Genomic DNA, 20,669 nt, shown 5'->3' with positions numbered 1-20,669 from the left:
ATCATTGTGCGAACATCATAGCGTGTACTTACACAAACCTAGATGGTACAGCCTACAACACACCTAAGCTGTATGGTATGGCCTACTGCTCCTAGGCTATAAACAGGTACAGCATGTCACTGTACTGAATACTGTAGGCAATTATAATACAATGATAAGCATTTGTGTATCTAAACACAGAAAAGGTGCAGTACAAATATAGTACTATAATCTTACGGGACCAGTGTCATATATGCAGTTCACTGTTGACTGAAATGTCACTAAGTGGCACATGACTGCACATATAAGAATATATAAAATATATATATGTGAATACGAAGAGAAACTAATAACAATAAACTCCCAAGTGTCCACTACCCCTATTAAAACACAGACTTTTACCAAGACATTAAAGACACCCTGATCCCATCCCCTTCCCTCCACCGAGGTAGCTATGATCCTGATTTAATCATTCCCTTGCTTTTCTTTTCTTTTTTTGTTTTTCTTCTATCCCTCCAGGGAAAAAGAAACTTTTTTTTTTTGAGACAGTCTCACTCTGTCGCCCAGGCTGGAGTACAATGGCACAATGTTGGCTCACTGCAACCTCCACCTCCTGGGTTCAAGTGATTCTCCTGCCTCAGCCTCCGGAGTACCTGGGACTACAGCTGCCCGCCACCATGCCCAGCTAATTTTTGTACTTTTGGTATAGACGGGGTTTTACCATGTTGGCCAGGCTGGTCCCGAACTCCTGACCTCAGGTGACCCACCTGCCTCAGCCCCGCAAAGTGCTGGGATTACAGGTGTGAGCCACTACACTCATATTCCTCCAGAATTTTGAAGGCGGCATTGCTTCACTGCTTTCACACTTCCAGGGTGCTACACAGAAATCCAAAGTCATTCTGATTCCTGACCCTGTATATGTGATCTGGGTTTTTTTCACTCCAGAATCATCTCTTTACCACACGGTGTCCTGAAATTTCCTAATGATGGGCCCCAGTGTGGGTATATTTATTAGACTGGACACATGGCAGGCACACTCAATCTGCAAACTTCAATCTTCTACTGTTAATCGTTTTCTTGAATTATTTTCACCTTTTCATTTCCCCCTATTTTATCTGCAACTCAACTGTATAAATATTGAACCTCAGGAATAGTCAGCTAAGTGCCCTCTGTCTTTTTGCCTACTTCCTAGGAGATTTCCTGACCATTATCTTATAATCTTCCAAAGATTTTCATTTCCACTATCATGTTTTAAACTTTTTTCGTTTTCTAGCTGGACTTTTTTTTTTTATTGACACATTGTCATTACATATATTTGAGGGGTACAATTTGAGGTTTAAATACATATATATGTTTTTTTTGTTTTGTTTTCTTTTGCTATTTGAGACAGAGTCTCGTTCTGTCACCCAAGCTGGAGTGCAGTGGTGTGATCTCAGCTCACTGCAAACTTTGCCTCCTGGCTCAAGTGATTCTCCTGCCTCAGCCTCCCAAGTAGCTGGGATGACAGGATGCACCACCATGCCTGGCTAATTTTTGTATTTTTAGTGGAAATGGGGTTTTGCCATGTTGCCCAGGCCGATCTCGAACTCCTGACCTCAAGTAATCTGCCCACCTTGGCCTCCCAAAGTGCTGAGGTTACAGGCATGCGCCACCATGCCCAGCCTCAATACATATATATGTTATATAATGATCAAATCAGAGTATTTAGCATGTCCATCATCTCACGCACTTATCACTTCCTTCTGGTAAGAACACTCAAAAGCCTCTCTTCTAGCAATTTTGCTACAATACCTTACTATTAACCACAATCACCCTTCTGTGGAATAGAATACCAGAACTTATTCCTCCTAACTATAACTTTGTACTCATTTGAACGACCTCTCCCTACCTACCTTCCCCCTCTCCCTGCCCAAGTCTCTGGTAAGTTTTATGGCTAGTCCTTTATACAGCATCCTGTTTTTATTCATCTTCATCTCATCTCTCTGAATATATCTGTAATTGGGGTAGGAGATTGTTGGTAATTGTTTTTTCTCCCTGCAAAGTCTGTATTTCTTCCAAGTTGCTTTTTTGTTTTGCTTAATTCCCACCATCCACCTTTGATGCTGGATGCTTTCCTCAAATAACTGGTAATCCTTGGGTATTTGCTTATGATTAAGACTGGGGATCTAGGGCTAGGTGCACTGGCTCAGGCCTGTAATTCCAGCACTTTGGGAGGCCAAGGCGGGTAGATCGTTTGAGATCAGGAGTTCGAGACCAGCCTGACCAACATGGTGAAAGCCTGTCTCTACTAAAAATACAAAAATTAGCCAGGCATGGTGGCACACACCCATAATCCTAGCTACTCAGGAGGCTGAGGCAGAATTCCTTGAACCAAAGAGACAAAGGTTGCAGTTAGCCGAGATCACACCACTGCACTCTGTTTAAAAAACATATTAAAACACAGATGGCGTAAAAAAAAAATTAGCCAGGCATGGTGGTATGCACCGATAGTCCCAGCTACTCAGGAGGGAGGATCACTTGAGTCCGGGACTTCCAGGTTACAATGAGGTAGGATCATGCCACCACACTCCAGCCTGGGTGACAGAGCAAAACCATGTCTCTAAAAACATTAAAAATAAAAATAAATAGTGAATCATCTTTTTGTAATAGAGTTATACTAAAACTCTGAAAGATTTTCTATTTAAAAAATAAAGATATAATTATAAACCTATGGCTGATTACTGGTATGAACCAATACAGTATAAAAATTATATATTGAGGCTGGGTGCGGTGGCTCATGCCTGTAATCTCAGCACTTTGGGAGGCCGAGAAGGGTGGATTGCCTGAGGTCAGGAGTTCAACGCTAGCCTGGCCAACATGGTGAAATGCCATCTCTACTAAGAAATACAAAAATTAGCCGGGTATGGTGGTGCAAGCCTGTAATCCCAGCTACTCGGGAGGCTGAGGCAGGAGAATTGCTTGAACCCGGGAGGCAGAGGTTGCAGTGAGCTGAGATAGTGCCATCGCACTCCAGCCTGGTACAAGAGCAAAACTCCGTCTCAAAAAAAAAAAAAATTATACATTGAGAAAATGTATAAAAATGATTTGTATCTGACACAGACATGGGATACTAGAATAAATTAAAAAAGAAACAATAGGCTGGGCGCAATGGCTCACATCTGTAATCCCAGCACTTTGGGAGACCAATGTAGATGGATCACTTGAAGCCAGGAGTTCGAGACCAGCCTGGCCAACATGGTGAAATCTCGTCTCTACTAAAACTACAAAAAATTTAGCTGGACATGGTGGTGCACACCTATAATCCCAGCTACTCAGGTGGCTGAGGCACAAGAATCACTTGAGCCCGGGAGGTAGCAGTTGCAGTAAGCCAAGATTGCACCACTGCACTCCAGCCTGGGCAAAAGAGCGAGCCTCTTGTCTCAAAAAAAAAAAAAAAAAAAAAAGGAAACATTTAATACAAAAATAAATGCCAAATAAAAATCATTCTAAAAACTGAAAGATAATACTATATTTAGAAGTTATCATACTTAATATGAAAGCCTGAAACACACCAAGTATTACTTGCCTTTTCCAACAGTCTTGAACTTTGTTTCATAATATTCCTGATACAGGAAAAAATTCATCCATTTAACATTGACATTGATCAAATTAATCTGAGTGCATCAAAAAGCATCCTTAAATTGAATGTTAAGAGTATGTTGCTTGGTGAAACTCCGTCTCTACTAAAAATACAAAAAATTAGCCGGGCATGGTGGCAAGTGCCTGTAGTCCCAGCTACTCAGGAGGCTGAGGCAGGAGAATGGCATGAACCCAGGAGGCGGAGCTTGCAGTGAGCAGAGATCATGCCACTGCACTCCAGCCTGGGCGACACAGCAAGACTCCATCTCAAAAAAAAAGAGTATGTTACTTCATATAAGCTTGTTTACCTTCTTAATGATTAACTATTTTGTCTGCCTCCTCTCATTTTTGTTTTGCCTTTGAATATCGCTTTCACTAATTTTAGATCAAGTTCTCATTTCATGTTGAAGTATCCCACAAAAACACTATATCTTTTTCTCTTGTAATTCCTCTCCTAAAGTATTTACAAAGGATGACAGTCTATAGTGAATATTTAAACTCAAAAACACCAACAAACATTATGGGTAGTATTTAGATACACAACATAGCAAGAATAACACTACCTGATACCTGTGTCCCCACTCAAATCTCATCCTGAATTGTACTCCCATAATTTCCATGTGTTGTGGGAGGGACCCAGTGGGAGATAATTGAATCATGGGGGCAGTTTTCCCCTTACTATTCCTGTGGTAGTGAATAGCCTCAAGAGGTCTGATGGTTTTATCAGGGGTTTCCGCTTTTGCATCCTCCTCATTCTCTCTTTGCCTGCTGCCATCCATGTAAGATGGGACTTGCTCCTCCTTGCCTTCTGCCATGATTGTGAGGCTTCCCCAGCCACATGGAACTGTAAGTCCAATTAAACCTCTTTCTTTTGTAAATTGCCCAGTCTCGGGTACGTCTTTATCAACAGCATGAAAATGGACTAATAAAGTAAATTGGTACCGGGAGTGGGGTGTTGTTGAAAAGATATCCAAAAATGTGGAAGTGACTTTCGAAGTGGGTAACAAGCAGAGGTTGGAACAGTTTGGAGGGCTCAAAAGAAGACAGGAAAATGTGGGAAGGTTTGGAACTTCCTAGAGACTTGCTGAATGGATTTGACAAAAATGCTGATAGTGATATGAAAAGTAAGGTTCCAAGCTGAGGTGGTCTCAGATGAAGATGAGGAACTTGTTGGGAACCGGAGCAAAGGTGACTCGTTATGTTTTAGCAAGACTGGCAGCATTTTGCCCTACCCTAGAGATCTGTGGAACTTAGAACTTGAGAGAGATGATTTTTAGGGTATCTGGCAGAAGAAATTTCTAAGCAGCAAAGCATTCAAAAGGTAAACTGGGTGCTGTTAAAAGCATTCCATTTTAAAAGGGAAACAGGGCATAAAAGTTCAGAAAATTTGCAGCTTGACAATGTGATAGGAAAGAAAAGCCCATTTTATGAGGAGAAATTAAAGCCAGCTGCAGAAATTTGCAAAAGTAGCAAGGAGCCCAATGTTAATCACCAAGAAAGACCATGGGGAAAATGTATCCAGGCCATGTCAGAGACTTTCACGGCAGCCCCTCCCATCACAGGACCAGAGGCCCAGGAGGAAAAAGTGGTTTTGTGGTCCAGGCCCAAGGTCCCCATGCTGTGTGCAGCCTAGGAACCTGGTGCCCTGTGTTCCAGCCACTCCAGCTGTGGCTGAAAGGGGCCAATGTAGAGCTTGGGCTGTGGCTTCAGAGAGTGGAAGCCCCAACCTTGGCAGCTTCCACATGGTGGTGAGTCTACAGGCACACAGAAGCTAAGAACTGAGGTTTGGGAACCTCCGCCTAGATTTCAGAAGATGTATGGAAATGTATGAATGCCCAGGCAAAAGTCTGGTGCAGGGGCGGGGTTCTCATGGAGAACCTCTGCTAGGGCAGTGCAGAAGGAAAATGTGGGGTTGGAGCCCCCACACAGAGTCCCTACTGGGGCACTACCTAGTGAAGCTGTCAGAAGAGGGCCACCATCCTTCAGACCCCAGAATGGTAGATCCACTGACAGCTTGCACCGTGCACCTGGAAAAGTCGCAGACACTCAACGCCAGCCTATGAAAGCACCCTGGAGGGAGGCTATGCCCTGCAAAGCCACAGGGGTGGAGCTACCCAAGACCATAGGCAGCTCCAACAGCATGACCCAGATGTGAGACCTGGAGTCAAAGGAGATCATTTTGGAGCTTTAAAATTTGACTGCCCCACTGGATTTCAGACCTGCATGGGCCCTGAAACTCCTTTGTTTTGGCCAGTTTCTCCTATTTGGAATGACTATATTTCCCCAATACCTGTAAACCCATTGTATCTAGGGAGTAATTAGGTTGCATTTGATTTTACGGGCTTATAGGCAGAAGGGACTTGCCTTGTCTCAGACGAAACTTTGGACTGTGAACTTTTGGGTTAATGCCGAAATGAGTTAAGATTTTGGGGGACTGTTGGGAAGGCATGATTGGTTTCGAAATGTGAGGACATGAGATTTGGCAGGGGCCAGGGGAGGAACAATATGGTTTGGCTCTGTGTCCCTATTCAAATCTCATCTTGAATTGTACTCCTATAATTCCCATGTGTTGTGGGAGGGACCCAATGGGAGATAATTGAATCATGGGGGTGGTTTCCCCCATACTTTTCTTGTGGTAGTGAATAAGTCTCACAAGATCTGACGGTTTTATCAAGGGTTTCCACTTTGCATCTTTCTCATTCCCTCTTTGCCTGCTGCCATCCATGTAAGACAGGACTTGCTCCTCCTTGCCTTCCACCATGACTGTGAGGATTCCCCAGCCACGAGACAGTAAGTCCAGTTAAACCTCTTTCTTTTGTAAATTGCCCAATCTCAGGTATGTCTTTATCAGCAGTGTGAAAACAGACTAATACACTACCATACAGAATAATATATTGTATTGCCAACTTTAGGACTTCTTTTGCTTTCAAATTTTTTATTTCTTGAAACACCACTAATAGCATTTATATGAAGTGGACTATGCATACAAATGTATTATTATTTATTTGTAAGAATAACTGTTATCAGCAGATAGAGTACAAAAACACATTTATTTATAAGATGGCAACAGCTATGAGACTGGCTGTTTAGATCACAAGCTTATCTCCTAGATGCTCTTGTCTCAGCTCCCAGAGATGTACACCTTAAGGTTTTAGTCGGTGTCAGCATATCCTGCTCTTGCTTTCCACTTGACATCAGTGGAGCCCTAAGAACCAATCATATCTAATACTATTGACTACTGATCTTTAATTCTCATGAAAATGATTCTGTTTTCCCAATTTGGAATTACCAGTAACTTTCCTCAGGGTTTGGGATTTAAAATAACATACAAATTTCCTGAGAAATTCTGGGAGTGACTTCCCATATGGAAACACAACTTTATCCAGAGATCATCTGCTCTGAACCTCCAGAATCTGTCCCAAGGTGAATAGCATGCATTGGGACAGTTGTTTCTTAGCAACATTTATCCAATCTTCCTTATTTCATGTCTTTTGCACTCCAATTTTCAGAGATACTTGGCTTTGCTACTTCTTGAGCTTTATGAGGATTTAGAGGATAAATCTGATTGGTTCATAGTTTTTCCCTCTGCCAACTCAGGATTCATAAGTCTTGGGTGTCAGTTAATTTCGACTCATTCTTAGGCTTTTCAGTACTCTACACTGTGTTGATGTTGTCTGTTTTCCATGTCCATTGGGTTTTTACCGCAGTTTTAATGGGGTTTCAACAGGGAGCAAGATTAGAAGTAGATTCAATCTACCAGGAATCTACATTTTTTTTTTTGAGATGGAGTCTCACTCTGTCGCCCAGGCTGGAGTGCAGTGGCGTAATCTCAGCTCACTGCAAGCTCCACCTCCCAGGTTCAAGCAATTCTCCTGCCTCAGCCTCCCAAGTAGCTGGGATTACATGCGCCACCACACCCAGCTAATTTTTGTATTTTTAGTAGAGACGAGGTTTCACCATGTTGGCCAGGCTGGTCTCCGACTCCCGACCTCAAGTGATCTGCCCAGCTCAGCCTCCCAAAGTGCTGGGATTACAGGCGTGAGCCACCGCACCTGGCCAAGAAGAGCTTCTTAATAAATAAAACTATCTCCAGCAGGAATGAACTGCCTTGGAAAACAAGAAACTCAAGCACAGACTGCACAACTATCACTTATTAGAGATGCCACTAATAGCATCTAAGCCCCAGATGGCTGTATAGTCCAACTGGTTGGTGAGGCAAGGCTGTCACACAGAAAAAACAAAGTTAATAAATAATGAAATGCCAGAAGAATGAAATTACAAAAATAAAGCCAAACTAAGCGAGAGCTACCAAATATAAAGGATTATCCACAACTAACAGTATTACAGGTAATCACTGTCGAGTTCTAAATTTCCTTTTCTATTAGAACATAACTTTCCCCACACACAGAATCTGTACTCAGCTGTGCATTTACCCCTAGATTCAATCTGAGGAGTTGAAAAGTGACAAAGGGATGGATGGCTTCCTGACTACTATGAAAATGTCCCCTGACCCACATATTTCAATATACTATTAAGCCTTTTTTTCATTACCTGAAATGTATGTTTGCTTACAAACAGGTTTCCTTGAATCTATTCTCCCCACCTCCTCCAATCAAGGAGCAAAGAGAACACCAGAGAAGCTGGAGCACAGTGAACAAGGGGAAACTGGCATGAGATGAGACTATAACAGAAAGAAGAGAGGCCAGATCACAGAACAGGGAGGAGGGAGGAATGTTATGGGTCAAGTTAAATATTTGGGGTTTATTCTAAGTAAAATAAAAAGTAAAAGGCCGGGCATGGTGGCTCACACCTGTAATCCCAGCACTTTGGGAGGCCAAGGTAGGCGGGTCAATTGAGGTCGGGAGTTCAAGACCAGCCTGGCCAACATGGTGAAACCCCATCTCTACTAAAAACATAAAAATTAGCCAGGCATGGTGGCGGGCACCTGTAATCCCAGCTACTCGGGAGGCTGAGACAGGAGAATTGCTTGAAACCGGGAGGCAAGATTGCAGTGAGCCAAGATCACACCACTGCACTCCAGCCTGGGCAACAAAGCAAAACTCTGTCAAAAAAAAAAAAAAAAAAGGAAAAAAAGAGTTTCAATGCTCAATACAATTTTGTGTTTTTATTGTGTGAAGCAGTAATGTTGCATCCCTGCCTTTCCTCTTTATTAAGGGTTTTATCTAAGTATGACAGACTAGAAAGGATAAAATCAACATGGTCCCTTTTTCTTTTTTTTTCAGAAACTTACAAACTTTCTCACAAACTTGTTTACGAATAAAAATATGGGGAGTGACATGATCAGGTTTTACATTTTTTAAAAATGGCTGTTGTGTGAAAAATAGGGGTAATAATATATCCTGGCAGATCAATTAGGAAGCAGTATATCTAGGTGAAAAATCATTGTTCTGTGCAACGAGAGAGGTAAAGATGAAGTGGCCATATTTGAAAATATTTAGGAGGTAGAATTTAGAGAACACTGAGAGGTCTTAAAGTGACCCTGGATATTACTCATGAGCATCTGGATGAATGGCAGCCCCAGTCCCTAGGGAAGTATATACTGCCAGACATTAAGTTGCTGGAAATATAAAGAAAAAGAGAATCCATTTTTTGGATGGGTTACCTTTGAAAACCTATGAGTCACCTAAGTGCAAATGTCTCACAAGCTTCCTCTTCATCATTTCTCACTGAACATCTCCATTAAGGCTTCACAATCAGGATGCTGGCAATTAGAACCTGTATCTTTCTTCCATGGCTGCTCCATTTACTGATCAATGCCACCAACTACCAGAGATGTTATAAAGGGATTCCTACATGTGATAGACAAGGCTGAAACACAAAACATCTGAAGTCGCACTGATAAGACTCAATGACTCACAGATTTATCCACAACACTGGAGTTATTCCTGCTACAAAGGTTAACCTTAAGGAAAGAGTTAATTCATAATTCTGCAAACACTGAAAACAAATACAAATACTGAAAACAAATACAAATGTATTAATGAATACTTTTATCCATAGACTGCTTTACTAGTAACATTACAAGAATAAGATGAATTTTGAAACAGACTTTAAAAAATAATTTCAATAGTTAAATGTCAGCTCTTAATTAACCATCTTGATTTTCTGACGTAAAAAATGTACAGCAATTATCGTCCAGCTGACAAAAAGCCACAATCTTTATTAGCAAGTCCTATTATATAGCACAACGCTGCCACCTGTTGGAAGACATACTAGCCAAATGTTTTTATTCCTAAACACTAAATGCATGAGAAAGTTTATGAATTTCTGAAAAAAAATGAAGAGACTATGTCGACTTTATCCTTTCTAGACCATCATGCTTAGATTAAATCCCTAATAAAGAGGAAAAGCAAGGATGCAATGTAACTGCTGCCCACAATAAAAACACAAAATGGTATTTACTTGTTGGTTTTGGTTATTTGGATATGGGGAAGATTTAACCATGAAGAGATAGCACTAGGGAGTTTTTGAGGTGAGGCAACTATTCTGCATCCCGACTATGGTGTTGGTTATACAAATCAGTACATGGGTTAAAATTTATAATATAAAAAGTTTATTTCACTGTATGGTAATTTAAAAAAAAACAACAAGGTAAGAGAATACAAATACTCAGTACCATGGGAAAAATCATAAGTTATAATGTGAAAGTATTCACATAAATTTCAAAGTTTTGCTACTTATAGTTCAAAGGCTTGAGGCCCAAAAAACATTAGAAAGATTCTAATGTAATACCGCATGCTGACATACTTAAATATGGATGTAGAAGTGTTTCTAAAGACTACCATTGCACACCAGAAGTCAATCTTTGCCCCTAGCATAGAACATTTCAATGAGAGGAACAATCTATAACCAAAAGTTAGGAACATTCACCTTTGATTCCGGTAACTTTTTTTTTTTTTTTTTTTTTTTGAGACGGGGTCTCACTCTGTCACTCAGGCTGAAGTGCAGTGGCGCCACTGCAACTCACTGCAGCCTCGACCTCCCGGACTCAGGTGATCTTCCCACCTCAGCCTCCTGAGCAGCTGGGACCAAAGGTGTGCACCACCATGCCCAGCTAGTTCTTTTGTATTTTTAGTAGAGAGATGGGGTTTCGCCACTTTGCCCAAGCTGGTCTCAAACTCCTGGACTCAAGTGATCTGCCCACCTTGGCCTCCCAAAGTGCTGGGATTACAGGCATGAGCCATCATGCCTGGCTAGGAAATGCTTTTGCCTACGACAAAACAAGTCCCGTTCTGTCGCCCAGGCTAGAGTACAATGGCACAATCTCAGCTCCCTGCAACCTCTGCCTCCCAGGTTCAAGCGATTCTTGTGCCTCGTGCCAGCTGCGAGTAGCTAGGACTACAGGCACATGCCATCACGCCCAGCTAATTTTTGTATTTTTAGTAGAGATGGGGTTTCACCATGTTGGCCAGGCTGGTCTGGAACTCCTGACCTCAAGTGATCCGACTGCCTTGGCCTCCCAAAGTGCTGGGATTACAGGCATGAGCCACCATGCCCAGCTAGGACATTCTTTATGTGATTGTGTTTCATCTCCCTCAAAAAGCTGGTGCATAAACAGGGAAAGTTGGGTGCTTAGCATCTATGTAATCTTGGTATTTGCTAGATCACTTATGAATGCAAGTGACATCAAAGTTCCCCGAGATCTGGGACATCTAAATCCATCTGGGGACCTTTCCAGTACATTTGCAAATGCCACATATCATAAGGTACCAAGAGCCCACAAGATAACAGATCACCAGAGTCCAAATGACAAAGAGACCCAAACTAAGAGCAAAAGTCACATTAAGATACCAGTTCCTCCCATCTCTCCTGATAATACACTTGCTGTTAATAAAATGATATGGGTTGTAACAGTAATAATGAAAGATTAAACTGAGACCTTATGAAAGATGTTGCAGTGGGAGGGAGAGGTTGGTAGAAAGGGTCTAACACATATAAATCCTCTACCCTTTATCCCTTAGGGCTGCCCTTAAGCCATCCTGTTCCCAGGATCTGGCAGCCACATGCAATCTTAGTTTTCTAAGTTTTGGTTGAGCCACACTATTGTCTGTTTTTCTACATTTTCCCAGTGATCCCTGGGAGGTCACAGCTATTCAAATGGATTGCAGTACCCACAATAATTTGCAGTTCCAACAACAGGAGAATAGTTGAAAAAAGAATGATACAGTCATAAAAGAGAATAATGCTGGTCATCTCCTAATCTTCAACTAATGACATGGTTATCTTTGCATTGAGGGAGGTAAACTTGCCTGTCAGAAGCAGCAATAGTCACAGCATACCAGGGTAACTGCCAAAGCATCCAAATGGAGCAGTAGTATGATACCGGAATAATTCACAGACTTTTGGAACTATACAAGTTTGCAAACTCACCTCCATTTTAGAGTGTGTCGTGATGGGTAATTTCCCCAAAAAGACTAAAAACACAGAAAGCATTAAGAAAAAAAAAAGGCCAGGCGAGGTGGCTCACGCCTGTAATCCCAGCACTTTGGGAGGCTGAGGCAGGCGGATCGCTTGAGCTCAGGAGTTTGAGCCCAGCCTGGGCAACATGGCAAAATCCCATCTCTACAAAAAATACAAAAATTAGCCAGGTGTGGTGGCATGTGCCTGTAGTCCCAACTACTTGAGGGGCTAAAGCAGGAGGATCACTTGAGCCCATGAGGTCAAGGCTGCCGTGAGCCATGTTCATGGCACTGCACTCCAGCCTGGGTGACAAAGTGAGACCCTGTCTCAAAAAACAAAAAACAAAAAATCTTGGATCATACAGATGTTTACGATTTGGAAAACTATCCAAGATAAACTTTTTATTTAGTCTGAATTGCAATAATTTTAAAACTCAAAGATCTCCAAGTCCTAACACAAAAACACCTACAACCCCTTCAAGTAGGAAATAGCCCTTTGGAAAGGTAAATGTGATAATCCATGCCTAAATTACACAATTCCTTTAAATCTCATCTTTTATGTAAATAACAAAAACACTAAAGCATACGGGCAGTTCCTCAAAAAAATCAAAAGAATTACCCTACAATCCAGCAATTCCACTTCTGGGTACGTATACCTAAAAGAACTGAAAGCACAGCCAGGCGCGGTGGCTCACACCTGTTATCCCAGCACTTTGGGACACTGAGGTGGGCGGATCCCTTGAAGTCAGGAGTTCAAGACCAGCCTGGCCAACATAGCAAAACCCTGTCTCTACTAAAAATAAAAAAATTAGCCGGCATGGTGGTGCATGCCTGTAGTCCCAGCTACTCAAGAGGCTGAGGCAGGAGAATCACTTGAACCAGGAGGCAGAGATTGCAGTGAGCCAAGATCACACCACTGCACTCCAGCCTGGGAGACAGAGCAAGACTCCATCTCAAAGAAAAAAAAAAAAAGAATTGTAGGCAGGAACTCAGACGTTTGTACACCAATGTTCATAGCAGCACTATTCACAATAGCCAAAAGGTGGCAACAACCCAAATATCTATCAACTAATGAATGGATAAACAAAATGTGTTCTATGGAATACAATGTAATATTATTCAGTCTTTAAAAAGATGAAAATTCTAACACATGCCACAACATGAATTAACCTCGAAGACATGCTAAATGAAATAAACCAGACTCAAAAGGACAAATATTTTATGATTCCACTTTTATGAGGACCCTAGAATAGTCATATTCATAGACAGAAAATATAATGGTAGTTGCCAGGGGCTGGAAAGAGGGAGGAACGGAGATTTATCATTTAATGGGTGCAGTATGTGGAGATAAAAGTGTTCTGGGTTGGGCGCGGTGGCTCACGCCTGTAATCCCAGCACTTTGGGAGGCTGAGGTGGGCAGATCACCTGAGGTCGAGAGTTCAAGACCAGCATGACCAACATGGAGAAACCCCAACTGTACTAAAAATACAAAATTAGCTAGGCATGGTGGCTCATGCCTGTAATCCCAGCTACTCAGGAGGCTGAGGCAGGAGAATCACTTGAACCCGAGAGGTGGAGGTTGCGGTGAGCCGATAACGCGTCACTGCACTCCAGCCAGGGCAACATGAACGAAACTCCGTCTCAAAAAAAAAAAAAAAAAGAAACAGAAAAAGAAAAAAGTGTTCTGGAGATAGATGGTGGTTATGGTTACACAACAATGTTAAAGTACTTAATGGCACTGAACTGTACCTTTACAAATAGTTAAAATGGCCAATTTTATGTTATGTATATTCTATCACAATTTTAAAAAAGAAAAGACAAAACACTGAAACAAGAAACACAGAGTTCTAACTGGAATCAAGCCAAGGGGAAAGAATGAAATCTTGGCCATTATATGTAAACAGAGAGATGCAATTTTTTTCTGGAAGCTGTTGTATATCACTTTCCTTAGATGCTCAAAATGCTCAGTTTCTAAAAATACTTTTACAACTGGCTGGGCGCAGTGGCTCATGCCTATAACCCCAGCACTTTAGGAGGCTGAGGCGGTGGATCACCTGAGGTCAGGAGTTCCAGACCAACCTAGCCAGCATGGTGAAACCCCATCTCTACTATAAAACAAAAAAATTAGCTGGGCATGGTGGCAGCCACCTGTAATCCCAGCTACTCAGGAGGCTGGGGCAGAAGGATCACTTGAACCCAGGAGGCGGAGGTTGCAGTAAGCCGAGATCGCACCATTGCACTCCAGCCTGGGTACCAAGAGCGAAACTCCGTCTCAAAAAATATATATATTATATGTATATGTATATATAATATACATATACATATACATATGTAATATATGTATATACATATATAATATATATTATATGTATATATATATTATATGTATATACATATATATAATATATATTATATGTATATACATATAATATATAATATATATTATATGTATATACATATATAATATATATTATATGTATATACATATATATAATATATATTATATGTATATACATATATAATATACATTATATGTATATACATATTATATATAATATACATTATATGTATATACATATAATATATATTACTACTACTACTGCCTTTTAACCAATAAAATTTAAAAAAAAAACAAAACAATGTTAATAGGATTTTATAAAACTACTTTTTCCAACATGCCCCAAACAATACAGAACACAATAGTTACACTCCACCTCTGCATACATTAAATCTTCAAATAAATGCCTGCTAGTATGAAAAAAGTACCTACTATTTGGTGACCAATTGTCCAATATGGCTCTCACAAATCTAATGCAGCATATGAAACATGAACAAGAGGATAAAAGAATAACTTCTTGGAGTCTGTTTAAAATAGACAGTTAAATGAACAAAGTTGAAGCAGATCATGGCACATTCTTCAAGGCAGAGAGACAGGGAGGCACCAATGTCTAAAACAATGAACACTCTTAGGCTAAATATACCACCAGGGACTCAGATGTCACACTAACTGGGAACTACTATGTCAGTTTCTATAACTCCTATAATTAAAGAACAATATCCTAAACTACTAGCCAGAAGGCTTTTAGAGGAAAAGTCCTGACTACACAAAAATGTAAAACAATATAGTAAAAAATATAAAAAACAAAGTTAACTAAATAGATTGAAAATATCTGCCACATATCTAACAGTCAATGGCTTAAATCCCTACACAAAGAACTCCTAAAAATCAATAAAGAAAGACAAAACTCAATACAGAATGGCAAATTATAAAGTTTCCCCTTGCTTCATTTTTCAAGTCTTAAAATGCTCCTCACAGGTTCTTTCACAGCATTTTTCCTAGGCCTGGCCTCCCACGTAGTTGTTGGAAAACCATCACTCTCTAAACTACAGCCACACACCCATAAGGAGGTCTCCAGGGCTACGAAAAATTAATCTCATGTGCTTTTCACTTAAAAGAACGGTAGCATAATCTAAAAGACTATCACGTATCTGATAAATGACTTGTATCTAGAATATATAAAGAGCTCTTGCAACTCAATTACAAAAAAGAACCTAATTTTAAAATGGGCAAAGGATCTGAGTAGACATTTCTCCAAAGAAGATATATAAATGGGTAATAAGCACTTGAAAAGATGCTCAACATCATTAGCCATCAGGGAAATACGATTTGAAACCACAATATTTTCAAAAAGTTAGGAGATTTTTAATGGTCGCAACACAAAGAAAAGATGAACGTTTGAGGTGGTGGACATACTAATTACCTGATTTGATCATTACACATTGCATATATTTATCAAAATATCACTCTGTAGTCCCTAAATATGTACAACTATTACATGTCAACGAAAAAGAATGAAAACACAATGACACACACTTCACACCCACTGGAATGGCTAGAATCAGAAAGACAGATAATGACAAGTGTTGGCAAGGAGTGAGAAATCAAAACCCTAATACACTACTGGTGAGAATGTTAAAAAGATGCACACTGATGCTTTGGAAAACAGTCTGACCGTTTCTTAAAATGCTACCATATGACGCAGCCATTTCACTCCTAGGCACATACACAAGAGAAATGAAAACATGATGTCCACACAAAAACTTGTAGGTGAATGTTCACAGCAGCATTATACATAATAGCCAAAAGGTGGAAACAATCCAAACGTCCACTAACTAATGGAAAATAAATCGTGGTAATACCCATAAAATAAAAGATTAACTAGCAATAAAAAAAAGAAGTACTGACACATGCTATTAAATACAACACAGATGAACATGAATGTTAAGTAAAAGAAGCCAGCTGAAAAAGACCACATGCTGTATGATTTCACTCACATGAATAATCCAGAATAGTCAAATATACAGTCAGTCAATTCATAGTTGCTTAGGGCTTAGAATGGGGAGTGGGGATGGGGAAGTCAGGTGAGCCTGCTGAATAAGTACAGGGTTTCTTTTTGGAGTGATGAAAATGTTCAATTGTTCCAATATGGCTCTCACAAACTGAATGCAGCATATTAAACATGAACAAAAGAATACAAGAATAATTTACTGGAGTCTGTCTGAGATAGAAAATTAAACCAACTAATGAAGGTGAAGAAGATTACAGCAAATTTTATGATGATGGTTGTACAACTTTGTGAATGTACTAATTACTTTTAGGTTTTTTTTTTTTTTTTTTGAGATGGAGTCTAGCTCTGTCGCCCAGGCTGGAGTGCAGTGGCGCAATCTCGGCTCACTGCAAGCTCAGCCTCCCTGGTTCACACCATCCTCCTGCCTCAGCCTCCAGAGTAGCTGGGACTACAGGCTCCCGCCACCACGCCCAGCTAATTTTTTGTATTTCTAGTGGAGACGGGGTTTCACCGTGTTAGCCAGGATGCTCTCGATCTCCTGACCTCGTGATCCACCCGCCTCGGCCTCCCAAAGTGCTGGGATTACAGGCGTGAGCCACCGCTACGTTTTAAATGGTGAATTCTACGGTAGGTGAACTATGTGTCAGGAAGCGGTTTTATTTTTTTAAAGGACTTCAGACTGTTTTGTTTTGTTTTCATTTTATCCCGTTTTTAAAACAGTGCCTAGCAATATTATGAATTCAATCGATTTTGGCTAAATGTTAGAACAAAAATTAAAACTTGAGTAAACCATATAAAACTTTGCCATATCTAAACTTATTACTGTAGACTGGCATGGTGGGAGCATAATATGAGTGTACCTGCAGTGTGTTTTCCATGAAAGTAGCAAAGACTGAAAAACTCAGCAGAATCAAGACCCTGAAGGCCCTTGTAGTTAGGCTAAGAAATGTGTATTATCCTGAAAGCAACGGGAAGGCCAGGAAGATTCTGAGGACAGAAATAATACAATCTGATATGCGGTTTAAATGTACAAGTGTAAGTGGAGAGTTGCTACTTCTACCCAAAAATGAGCCACCTCAGAAGTAAAGCAATAGCCCTCCGGGGAGAACGGGGAGAATCAGGGGAAGACTGGAGAAACAGGTTATTAAATTATCAGAAACTCCATAGATTTTTAAAAATTACACAGCATCCACCCCCAAACACACATACAGACTGACAGGCACTGATATATACATAAATACACCCAATATCCCCTACACAGAAAATCACTTTTGCAGTCAGCGCCTGTTGGGAGGGTTTTTCTGTTATTCAAGTGTGGTGGGGACAAAAAGTATTATCACCACTAAACCAGATAATTCTTTCCTACAATAATTTGGGCAGCGTACTCCTCAGGGTGTTGAAACTTAGGACTACCAACAAAAGTGTCCAGTCCCAACTCTTCGAGAGGACCCCAACTCTTTACAGTGTGCTGTTGGGGATGGTCAGCAAAAACTGCAGGACAAGATCAAGGTTAGCTCGACACAGCCTCCTAACTCCGAGCGGGCGGAGCCACTGAAGGTTACCAGGTGCCAAAGAAGCAGCGCAGGGAGGCCGCGACCCGGAGCCGGCGCGAACCTCCGCGATGCGACCCGTGAGGGAACTCTCCAAGCAGCAGCGCACCCCGCGCGCGAGGGCGGCCGCCCGAATTGCAGGAACAAACGCTTCTTGCTGGGGGGAAGACGGAGACTCTTACTACCGCCGGAGACTAACCTGTGAGCAACAGAAGCACCACCCTACAGAAAGCATTACGAGTTCTTCCGGGCGTGGGAAAGCACGGGTAAATGCCCGCGGTCCTGCGCGCCAGCGGGGAGCAGTCGAGATTTCCGGCGTCTGCTGCTCGCAGGGCTAGAGCGTCGAACCGGGACAACCGGAGGCTTCAGCTCACCTCGGATTGTAAATGCTAACACGGGTACTCGGGCCGGCTGCTGCAGGACTTAGGTCGCCGGGACGTGTGGCTTCTGCTTCTCAGACGCTCGGACTCGCGCCAGGAAGGGGTTCGCCTCCCCTGGTCCCCGCTTTTTTTTTTTTTCTGCATCCGGTTATTGCAAATGCATTCAGTCCAGTAGCACTAGCCCAGGAAATTTAAGCCACCGGCTCACGTTGCTCCTCGCAGGTATGCGGCGCTTCCGCTGGCCTCCAAGGACACGAAGCCCCGGGCCGTCTGACCCCTCACTCTAGCACTGAAATCCATGCTGCCCTGTTCAGCTGACAAATTTGGCAGCACTAAATTTTATTTTATTCGACAAATTAAGTGCCCAGTTAACACCAGGGAGTACCGGGGTAAGAAAATTTCAGAAGGCAGGTGGGTAATAATAGCATTTACCTCATAAATTTGTTATGAGGATGTAAAGCACTTAGAATAGTGTCTGGTACTTTGTAGGCGCTCAGTAAATGTTAGCTGTTATTATTTTTATATTGATTATTCCATAATCACCACTATTATTACCTTAATGTCAAGCTTGAAATCCAGTATCTTTCCTCTGCGAAGCCATCACTCCAAGACTAATTAACTTTAGACCGAGGCATTCTTCTTTAAACTCTTGATCACACATCCCTATCAGAAAAAGTATATATATATTTACATGTATCATGTATGGCATTAATATATTATGCATGCTATAAAACTCACAAGACATCAAACTTTTGATGAGGTAAAAACAATTTTTAAACTTTTTTAAAAACTTCTAACAGAAGTTCTTTTCTTCCTCCACAACAATTAGGTTGCCAAACATACATTCTTTCACTCTGGAATCCACTAGCTAAATGAGCACATTATCAAAGTAACCTACCGTTGAATTCTGAGTTCCCAGAATGTTTCTTTTCCAAAGAATTAATAGAAACTAATCAGATTGTGAGGTGCTCGACCATAAGGACTATTTAAATGGTTCTTAGAGAAAAAGAAGAAATAAAATAGGCATCCACTGAGTATTATTCATTGATGCAACATTGATTATTGACTTCTTATATTTTCAAAGAAAGAGATTGAGGTTATAATACCTTACACCAAGCTTAATATTTCAAAGAATAAATCAACTAATAAAAAGCTTATGAGGTTTGGTATATGTGCATTTCATACAACGTTCATGAAAATGAACCCCAGATCAATTAGCTCCTGTTCTGTACCAGAAAGAGAAATATGTTTACTTTGTAAGTAATAAAACATTAAATAGGCTTTTCTGACCATTTGCTTGAAAACTCAGAACTTAACATTTGTATCACTGGACTTAAATCTGCTAAAGTTTTTGTCTAAATTTTACATTAAAAACAAAACTCTATAGTGAATAATGTTACCTATCCAATATTCATTTTCCTCTCCTTTGTACCAAAATCCTTATTTTATTCAGATAGCTGCCCTATTCCCAGAATCAAAATTATACTGATTAAACCAGTCATCATACAGAATTTTTTTGGAAATAGTTGCTAATCAAGGAACGAGCATATGACCTAAGTTGGCGCAATCTGACTGAAGGAAAGGACCTCTATTTCATGCTCAGGAGAAAGTATCTGATATACTGTCCTCTTGACATGGAAACATCTATACCACACTGTCATTAACAGCCGTCTTGCCCATCACAAGGAATAAAACTGATGGACCAATGCCGAGGACAACTGAACAAAGTTATAAAAAGATGTCCTTGGTGACATCATTCCAAACCTGGAGCTCACACTGTATCTGAACGCCTTGTAGGGATGTCTAATAACTTTCCTTATTGTTTTTGTTTTCTGTTTTTCTGAGACTGAGTCTCACTCTGTCGCCCAGGCTGGAGTGCAGTGGCATGATCTCAGCTCACTGTAACCTCTGCCTCCCGAGTTCAAGCAATTCTCCTGCTTCATCCTCCCAAGTAGCTGTAACCACAGGCATGTACCACCACACCTGGCTAATTTTTGTATTTTCAGTAGAGAAGGAGTTTCACCATGTTGGCCAGGCTTCTCTTGAACTCCTGACCTCGGTGATCCACCCACCTTGGCCTCCCAGAGTGCTGGGATCCTTACTGTTTTCTGATAGAGATGCCATAAAGATTAAATGGGTTAAAATAGCACTGGTCATATTGTAAGTATTGTAAGTGCTTAATAAATTTTAGTTATTATTAACTCACCTTAAGTCAGGGATTCTGTGTCTTATAGCCAAAAGTACCCATCGAAATACACATTCTACCCCTCTTTTTCTATATATTTAAAGAAAGGGTCTGTTTTGATATTTTTAAACTTCTAAGGAGTCAGGGAAGGGGTAGGAGGTGGAGAGAGGAGGGGCTGACTATAATAC

General features: G+C 40.9%; 1 protein-coding gene across 3 annotated transcripts in view; it reads right to left on the bottom strand.

Annotated features, from left to right (window-relative positions):
- LOC129040449 (cytochrome c oxidase assembly factor 1 homolog) overlaps positions 1-18,413 on the bottom strand; it is an 89,331-nt gene extending 70,918 nt beyond the window's left edge. Inside the window, exon 1 of one of the 3 annotated variants that reach the window (XM_054494999.2) lies at positions 18,291-18,413. The gene's annotated coding sequence lies outside the window, so the exon portion shown is untranslated. Of the gene's footprint in view, positions 1-17,928; positions 18,259-18,290 lie in introns of those variants that run through there. The other 2 variants (XM_054494997.2, XM_063667370.1) reach the window with 2 other exon arrangements.
- Positions 18,414-20,669: the final 2,256 nt, after the last annotated feature.

Source organism: Pongo pygmaeus, chromosome 6 (genome assembly GCF_028885625.2).
Source record: "Pongo pygmaeus isolate AG05252 chromosome 6, NHGRI_mPonPyg2-v2.0_pri, whole genome shotgun sequence".
NCBI classification, from domain to species: Eukaryota; Metazoa; Chordata; class Mammalia; order Primates; family Hominidae; genus Pongo; species Pongo pygmaeus.
The sequence above is the reverse complement of the archived record's forward strand: the minus strand, read 5'-3'. Positions and strand labels throughout refer to the sequence as shown.